Here is a 10,000-nt window from a genome sequence, read left to right on the forward strand (position 1 = left end):
AGGAATAAGGGTGAGAATTACTATGGAGATGAAGAAAGAGATCATTGCTAAGTATGAAAGTGGAGTGCGTGTCTCTGAGCTGGCCAGGTTGTATAGTAAACCCCAATCAACCTTCGCTTCTATTGTGTCCAAGAGAACGGCAATCAAGGAAGCTGTTCTTGCCAAAGGTTTAACTGTGCTTTTGAAACACAGGTCTCAAGTGATAGAAGATGTTGAGAGACTGTTATTGGTGTGGATAAACGAAAAACAGATAGCAGGCGATAGCATCTCTCAAGCGATCATAAGTGAAAAGGCTAGGAAGTTGCACGAGGATTTAATTAGAAAAATGCCTGCAACTAGTGGTGATGCGAGTGAATTTAAGGCCAGCAAAGGTTGGTTTGAGAGATTTAAGAGGCGTAGTGGCATACATAGTGTGATAAGGCATGGTGAGGCTGCCAGTTCGGACCAAAAAGCAGCTGAAAAATATGTGCATGAATTCAAGGAGTACATAGACAGTGAAGGACTGAAACCTGAACAAGTGTTTAATTGTGATGAAACACGCCTGTTTTGGAAGAAAATGCCAAGCAAGACGTACATTACTGAGGAGGAAAAGGCACTCCTGGGACATAAGCCTATGAAAGACAGGCTTACTCTTCTCATGTGTGCCAATGCTAGTGGTGATTGCAAAGTGAAGCCTTTATTAGTGTATCACTCTGAAACTCCCAGTGTGTTCATGCAAAAGAATATCCTCAAGGCTAATTTGCGTGTGCTGTGGAGGGCAAACAATAAGGCATGGGTCACTAGGGGCTTTTTCTATGACTGGTTACACCAAGCATTTGCCCCCACTGTGAAAAATTACCTAACTGAAAAGAAATTAGACCTTAAGTGCCTCCTGGTGTTAAACAATGCCCCTGGTCATCCTACAGACTTGGCAGAGCGACTTTGTGGGGACATTAGCTTCATTAAGGTCAAGTTTTTGCCTCCTAATACCACTCCTCTCCTGCAGCCCATGGACCAGCAGGTTATTGCAAACTTCAAAAAACTGCACACAAAAGCTCTGTTTGAAAGGTGCTTTGTAGTGACCTCAGAAACTCAAATGACTCTTAAGAGAGTTTTGGAGAGATCACTTTTATATCCTCAATTGTGTAAACCTTATAGGTAAGGCTTGGGAGGGAGTGACTAAGAGGACCTTGAACTCAGCTTGGAAGAAACTGTGGCCAGAATATGTAGACCAAAGGGATTTTGAAAGGGTTTGAGGCTAACCCTGAGAATCCTATGGCAGTTGAGGAATCAATTGTGGCATTGGGGAAGTCCTTGGGGTTGGAGGTTAGTGGGGAGGATGTGGAAGAGTTGGTGGAGGAGGACAATGAAGAACTAACCACTGATGAGCTGCTAGATCAACTTCAACAGCAAGAGGCCACACCTGAGGAAATTGCTTTGGAGGAGGGGAGAGAGAAATCGAAGTTGCCTACTTCAAAGATTAAGGAAATCTGTGCAAAGTGGCTTGAAGTGCAAACCTTCATGGATGAAAATCACCCTCAGACAGCTATTGCAAGCCGTGCTAGTGACTATTACACTGACACTGTTGTGAAACACTTTAGGAAAGTCATAAAGGAACGAGAGGTACAGGCCACTATGGACAGATATGTTGTGTGACAGAAGTCCAGTGACTCTGAAGCTGGTCCTAGTGGCTTTAAAAGAAGAAGGGAAGTAACCCCGAAAAAGGACTTGCCACCTCAAGTCCTAATGGAAGGGGATTCCCCTTCTAAACACTAAAACCATCCAGTCTCCCCTCCTCCCATCCCATCAATCATCACCAGATCTTCAATAAAGGTAAGTGTCATGTAACTGTGCATGTATTCTTAAGTTCGTGTGTATTAAAATTAATATTTCATGTGGTAAAAGTTTTTTTTTTTTTTCATACTATAGGGTGTCTTGCACGGATTAATTTGATTTCCATTATTTCTTATGGGGAAAATTAATTCGCATAACGATAATTTCGCATAACATTGAGCTTTCAGGAACGGATTAATAGCATTATGCAGGGGCCCACTGTGTGTGTGTGTGTGTGTGTGTGTGTGTGTGTATATATATATATATATATATATATATATATATACAGGAGGGCCCCACTTATACGGCGGGTTAGGTTCCAGGCTACTGCTGTAAAGCGGAAACCGCCGTAAAGTGGAACACCCTTTTTTTCCACTTACAAATGCATACAAACACTAGATAACAAGTTTACACTAACATATATTATGTTAGCAATAGAACCAGGCATCAAAAAACAATAAAAAAGTACAATACACACATAGTGCACTCATTACTTACCTTAAAATATTTATAGTCTTAACCCTTTGAGGGTTTTCGTCGTACTAGTACGTCTTACGCGTAGGGGTTTTTGACGTACTAGTACTCATAAATTCTAGCGACCTCAAATCTAGTGGGAGAAAGCTGGTAGGCCTTCATATGAAAGAATGGTTCTATGTGGTCAGTGTGCACAGTCTAAAAAAAATCCTGCAGCACACGGTGCATAATGAGAAAAAAAAAACTTTTTCCATTTTTTTTTAATAAATCAGCGACTTTGCAGTGTATTTTCGTATAGTATTTATTGTTGTATTCTAGTTTTCTTGGTCTCATTTTATAGAATGGAAGACATATTACTGAAATTGAGATGATTTTGACTGGTTTTACAATGAAAGGTGCCTTGAAATTGAGCTCAAAGTAGCAGAAATGTTCGATTTTTACCAAACTTCAAAAGTAAACAAATCGTGCCAAGCGTGCAATACACGTCAACTGGTGAGTCTAATATTCTTTCACAAGTGCACCAATAATATTTATACCATTTTTTACACTAATGCAGTAGTCTGCATAACAGTAAATCTTATATTTTTTGTGAGAATAAAAATTCAAAGTGGAAAGCAAAAGAATATAAGAGGGGCCTTGAGACGTGACTAATGACTAGAGGAAATGTCATTTTAGTGCCAGGAATGTCTTTCTTGTTTATTCTGGACCCTATTCCGAAATTGGCATCTTTTGAAATGTGTGTGAAATTGGCAAAATTGCTAAATTCTGACCACTGTACTGGATAGTTGAATTTATAAATGGGTGGTTTCTTGCACCCATTCGATAGAAAAAATGGAGTTCTAGCGAAATATTCATGTTTTTTGTCGACTAGTACAGTGAAATTGGCCGAAAATGGGGCTCAAAGTGGGCAAAATCGCCGATCCGTAAACATCGCCGAGACCGCTAACTTTGCGAGAGCATAATTCCGTAAGTTTTCTATCAAATTTCAAACTTTTGGTGTCGTTATGATCGGGAAAAGATTCTCTATCTTTTCATAAGAGAAAATAATTTTTTTTTTTTTTTAAATTTGGCCGACCCTGAGAACGAGTTTCGGAGAGGGCCTGTCGACCCTCAAAGGGTTAATCTAGGGTGAGACAAGTAGTATTTATTGTAAGAAATCAAGTGTGGTATGTATGGTAGTCAGCCAGGCTACCATACCAGGCCACCCCACCCACACATACTATTCTATAATATTTAAGCATCCCAGAGCGATAAAATGTATATACAGTTCACTCATTACTTACCTTAAAATATAGGGTGAGATGAGTAGTATTTATTGTAAAAAATCAAGTGTGGTATGTATGGTAGTCAGCCAGGCTACCATACCAGAGAGAAAGAATGAGTGCATGAGAGAGGACAGGCGCAGAGTTATGTAAACAAACCAGGCGAAGGTAAGTTTTGTAAACAGTGTACACGTCTGGTTTGTGTACAAGTTACATTGTGTACAGGTTGTCTCTACATTGATACGGTAGAATAAGTAAAGAAGAACACTCCCATTCTCATGTAACATCATTTTGAGAAGAAATGATGCTCTGAGTGAAGGCAATGGAAGTAAGTCACTCTGACTTTTTTGGGTTATCCTAGGTTCTCTACACATATATTGTTATGTATTTATGTCATGTATCGTGTTTATTATATAATTTTGAAAATATCATGGATGGATTAATGAAAATGTGTATATTAACGTAATATACAACATTTAATGATACACCGAGCTCAGACAGCGTAAACAAACTGAACAGGTTGTGGACGATCACTCGGTCAGGCGAAATAGACGGTATTAATACGTGTCCAGTTTTAGTTCATTCATGTACATTTGTAAGAGTTTGTGAAACTTTTACCTTATAATATTTTTATTATTATTATAATAATTAAATCACGAAACAAATACTCTTACACTGTGTACAAGTTAGTACAGAATTATAGCTATAAAGTGAAGGCATACGAAAGGAATATTTTTCTACACTTATCCCTAGTAACAGGTGACGGGCTAGAGAAAACGTAATTCTTCCGACACTTCTACAAACCGTTTGGTAAACATCTCATATATATTTGTATAAATTTTTATACTGTGGGTGCATGTATCATGTTTGTGTGTTACATAATGTGTTTCTTATATAATTTTGAAAAAAATATAGATAGATTAAGGGAAATGTCTATATTAACGTAATATGCGACATTAATGCGCCCAAGAGATTATTATTATTACTATTATTATTATATTATTATTATTATTATTATTATTATTATTATTATTATTACTATTATTATTGCATCAAGAGTAGAGAGACTCTTAGTGATTTTAATGTGTACCTACATGCCAGCACAGTGTGTAAGTTTATTTAGGTACAGGTGTACACAAGTTTAATTATCAAGTACAATACATATAAAATATACAATAACTTTAAAACACTTGAAATTTTGGAAAGTTTCCAGACATAATAAGGAGATGTGCTCAGGGAGAATGTAAACAAACTCGGTGGGCCGCTGTGACCGTATTAGAAAGACAGGTGGGGGGAGCCGTATATATAGCGAGTTTTGGTCATAATTTGAAATGTCCGTATTAGCGAAACGCCGTAAAGCGGGGCCCTCCTGTGTGTGTGTGTGTGTGTATATATATATATATATATATATATATATATATATATATATATATATATATATATATATATATATATATATATATACATACATACATACATACATACACAATAAGATCACAGTAAACAGGTGATTTCAGAATATGCAAAACAACCACTCTGAAAGAATAGAGAAATTCCAAGCGCTTTCGTGACTACTCACATTATCCACTATTATTCCTCACATCAAGATAGTCAAACTGTCTGTTTTCTCATCAATGTTTTTGAGAGCTTTACGAATTTGTAGTCCTGAGTTCATAGATGAGGAAATATCCAAAATTTATGAAATAGGTAATGATTTAAAATACCCAAGAAATGTAATTGATAAATCTTTTAAAGTTGCTAGAAACACTTTTTATAATCCAAAAAGGGGGCAACCAGCCTTATTCAACTAAAAATATGTTGGTTCTCCCTTACCATGAAAACTTGGTTGATATGCCTTCTCTTCTTAAGACCTTTAATATTAAAGTTGTATTCAAAAATCTTGATACAGTAAAAAAACTTTTGATAAAGAATTCCCCCCAAAATGCTGATGGATGTGTCTATAAGATTCCTTGTAAAATTTGCGATAAAGTTTATTACGGTCAAACTGGTAAAAATCTCGAACTAAGATTAAAACAACATAAATATAGCATTAGAACTGGACAAGATTCCAATGCTCTATTTATTCATGTAAGAGATTTTAGCCATCCAATTGATTTTCAAAAAGTTGAGAAAGTAGTATCAAGCAAGTCCATGGTCGACAGGAATATAATTGAATCTTGTTTCATAAAAAGCAGTTTTGACAATAATATGAATATTTCCTTTGGTTTATATAAATTAGATCCATTTATAATTAATAGAATTTGGGAAGAATTTAATAATACACTGGACAAATAATTTTTAAATTTTCTTGGGTAGAATAGCTTGGGGGTGAGTTGTGCAAAGGACCTATCCAAGTTGGCTCGCCGCGCGTCACGTGTTTAACCGTTGTGGGATCTGATAGTGAGGTGCTGGCCGGACCCCTTATATAGCTTCCTTCGATGCTTCACTTTCATATTTCCTTGATAATGTGAGTAGTCACGAAAGCGCTTGGAATTTCTCTATTCTTTCAGAGTGGTTGTTTTGCATATTTTGAAATCACTTGTTCACTGTGATCTTATTGCATATATATATATATATATGTATTTATATATATATATATGTGTATATATATATATATGTATATATATATATATATATGTGTATATATATATATATATGTATATATATATATATATGTATATTATATATATATGTATATATATATATATATATATATGTATATATATATATATATGTATATATATATATATATATGTATATATATATATATTATATTTATATATATATATATATATATATTATATATATATATATATATATATTTATATATATATATATATTTATATATATTATATTTATATATATATATATATATATAATTTTTTTTTTTTTTTTTTTTCAACAAGTCGGTCGTCTCCCACCGAGGCAGGGTGACCCAAAAAAAAGAAAGAAAATTCCCAAAAAGAAAATACTTTCATCATCATTCAACACTTTCACCACACTCACACATTATCACTGCTTTTGCAGAGGTGCTCAGAATATAACAGTTTAGAAGCATATACGTATAGAGATACACAACATATCCCTCCAAACTGCCAATATCCCATACCCCTCCTTTAAAGTGCAGGCATTGTACTTCCCATTTCCAGGACTCAAGTCCGACTATATGAAAATAACTGGTTTCCCTGAATCCCTTCACTAAATATTACCCTGCTCACACTCCAACAGATCGTCAGGTCCCAAGTATCATTCGTCTCCATTCACTCCTATCTAACACGCTCATGCACGCTTGCTGGAAGTCCAAGCCCCTCACCCACAAAACCTCCTTTACCCCCTCTTTCCAACCCTTTCGAGGACGACCCCTACCCCTCTTTCCTTCCCCTATAGATTTATATGCTTTCCATGTCATTCTACTTTGATCCATTCTCTCTAAATGACCAAACCACCTCAACAACCCCTCTTCTGCCCTCTGACTAATGCTTTTATTAACTCCACACCTTCTCCTAATTTCCACACTCCGAATTTTCTGCATAATATTTACACCACACATTGCCCTTAGACAGGACATCTCCACTGCCTCCAACCGTCTCCTCGCTGCTGCATTTACCACCCAAGCTTCACATCCATATAAGAGTGTTGGTACTACTATACTTTCATACATTCCCTTCTTTGCCTCCATAGATAATGTTTTTTTACTCCACATATACCTCAACGCACCACTCACCTTTTTTCCCTCATCAATTCTATGATTAACCTCATCCTTCATAAATCCATCCGCCGACACGTCAACTCCCAAGTATCTGAAAACATTCACTTCTTCCATACTCCTCCTCCCCAATTTGATATCCAATTTTTCTTTATCTAAATCATTTGATACCCTCATCACCTTACTCTTTTCTATGTTCACTTTCAACTTTCTACCTTTACACACATTCTCAAACTCATCCACTAACCTTTGCAATTTTTCTTTAGAATCTCCCATAAGCACAGTATCATCAGCAAAAAGTAACTGTGTCAATTCCCATTTTGAATTTGATTCCCCATAATTTAATCCCACCCCTCTCCCGAACACCCTAGCATTTACTTCTTTTACAACCCCATCTATAAATATATTAAACAACCATGGTGACATTACACATCCCTGTCTAAGACCTACTTTTACCGGGAAGTAGTCTCCCTCTCTTCTACACACCCTAACCTGAGCCTCACTATCCTCATAAAAACTCTTTACAGCATTTAGTAACTTACCACCTATTCCATATACAGTGGACTCCCGTTTAACGATCACCTCCAAATGCGACCAATTATGTAAGTGTATTTATGTAAGTGCGTTTGTACGTGTATGTTTGGGGGTCTGAAATGGACTAATCTACTTCACAATATTCCTTATGGGAAAAAATTCGGTCAGTACTGGCACCTGAACATACTCCTGGAATGAAAAAAGTTCGTTAACCCGGGGTCCACTGTACTTGCAACATCTGCCACATTGCTCCCCTGTCCGTCTATCATATGCCTTTTCTAAATCCATAAATGCAATAAAAACTTCCCTACCTTTATCTAAATACTGTTCACATATATGCTTCAATGTAAACACTTGATCTACACATTCCCTACCCACTCTGAAACCTCCTTGCTCATCCGCAATCCTACATTCTGTCTTACCTCGAATTCTTTCAATTATAACCCTACCATACACTTTTCCTGGTATACTCAATAAACTTATTCCTCTATAATTTTTACAATCTCTTTTGTCCCCTGTCCCTTTATATAAAGGGACTATACATGCTCTCTGCCAATCCCTAGGTACCTTCCCCTCTTTCATATATTTATTAAACAAAAGTACCAACCACTCCAACACTATATCCCCCCCTGCTTTTAACATTTCTGTCATGATCCCATCAGTTCCAGCTGCTTTATCCCCTTTCATGCTACGTAATGCCTCATTTACCTCTCCCACACTTACATTCTGCTCTTCTTCACTCCTAAAAGATGGTATACCTCCCTGACCAGTGCATGAAATTACCACCTCCCTTTCTTCCTCAACATTTAAAAGTTCCTCAAAATATTCTCGCCATCTACCTAATACCTCCCTCTCCCCATCTACTAACTCCCCTACTCTATTTTTAACTGACAAATCCATACTTTCCCTAGGCTTTCTTAACTTGTTTAACTCCAAAATTTTTTCTTATTTTCATTAAAATTTCTTGACAGTGCCTCTCCCACTCTATCATCTGCTCTCCTTTTGCACTCTCTCACCACTCTCTTCACCTTTCTTTTACTGTCCATATACTCTGCTTTTCTTATAACACTTCTGCTTTGTAAAAACCTCTCATAAGCTAACTTTTTCTCTTTTATCACACCCTTTACTTCATCATTCCACCAATCACTCCTCTTTCCACCTGTCCCCACCCTCCTATAACCACAAACTTCTGCCCCACATTCTAATACTGCATTTTTAAAACTATTCCAACCCTCTTCAACCCCCCCACTACTCATCTTTGCACTAGCCCACCTTTCTGCCAACAGTCGCTTATGTCTCCCCCGAACTTCCTCCTCCCTTAGTTTATACCCTTTCACCTTCCTCATACTTGTTGTTGCCACCTTCCTCTTTTCCCATCTACCTCTTACTCTAACTGTAGCTACAACTAAATAATGATCCGATATATCAGTTGCCCCTCTATAAACATGTACATCCTGGAGCCTACCCATCAACCTTTTATCCACCAATACATAATCTAACAAACTACTTTCATTACGTGCTACATCATACCTTGCATATTTATTTATCCTCTTTTTTATAAAATATGTATTACTTATTACCAAATCTCTTTCTACACATAGCTCAGTTAAAGGCTCCCCATTTACATTTACCCCTGGCACCCCAAATTTACCTACTACTCCCTCCATAACATTTTTACCCACTTTAGCATTGAAATCCCCAACCACCATCTCTTTCACTTGATTCAAAACTCCCCATACATTCACTCAACATTTCCCAAAATCTCTCTCTCTCTCCTCTACACTTCTTTCTTCTCCAGGTGCATACACGCTTACTATAACCCACTTTTCACATCCAATCTTTATTTTACTCCACATAATCCTTGAATTAATACATTTATAGTCCCTCTTTTCCTGCCATAGCTTATCCTTCAACATTATTGCTACTCCTTCTTTAGCTCTAACTCTATTTGAAACCCCTGACCTAATCCCATTTATTCCTCTCCATTGAAACTCTCCCACCCTCTTCAGCTTCGTTTCACTTAAAACCAGGACATCCAGCTTCTTCCCATTCATAACATCCACAATCATCTCTTTCTTATCATTTGCACAACATCCATGCACATTCAGACTTCCCACTTTGACAATTTTCTTCTTATTCTTTTTAGTAATCTTTACAGGAAAAGGGGTTACTAGCCCATTGTTCCCGGCATTTTAGTTGACTTTTACAACAC

At 36.8% G+C, this 10,000-nt stretch overlaps 1 protein-coding gene across 2 annotated transcripts in view; it reads left to right on the forward strand.

Annotated features, from left to right (window-relative positions):
• The window catches only part of Patr-1 (Protein associated with topo II related - 1), a gene marked incomplete in the record, with an annotated part of 178,579 nt that overhangs the window by 51,064 nt on the left and 117,515 nt on the right, over positions 1 to 10,000 (forward strand).

Source organism: Cherax quadricarinatus, chromosome 10 (assembly GCF_038502225.1).
Source record: "Cherax quadricarinatus isolate ZL_2023a chromosome 10, ASM3850222v1, whole genome shotgun sequence".
NCBI lineage: Eukaryota > Metazoa > Arthropoda > Malacostraca > Decapoda > Parastacidae > Cherax > Cherax quadricarinatus.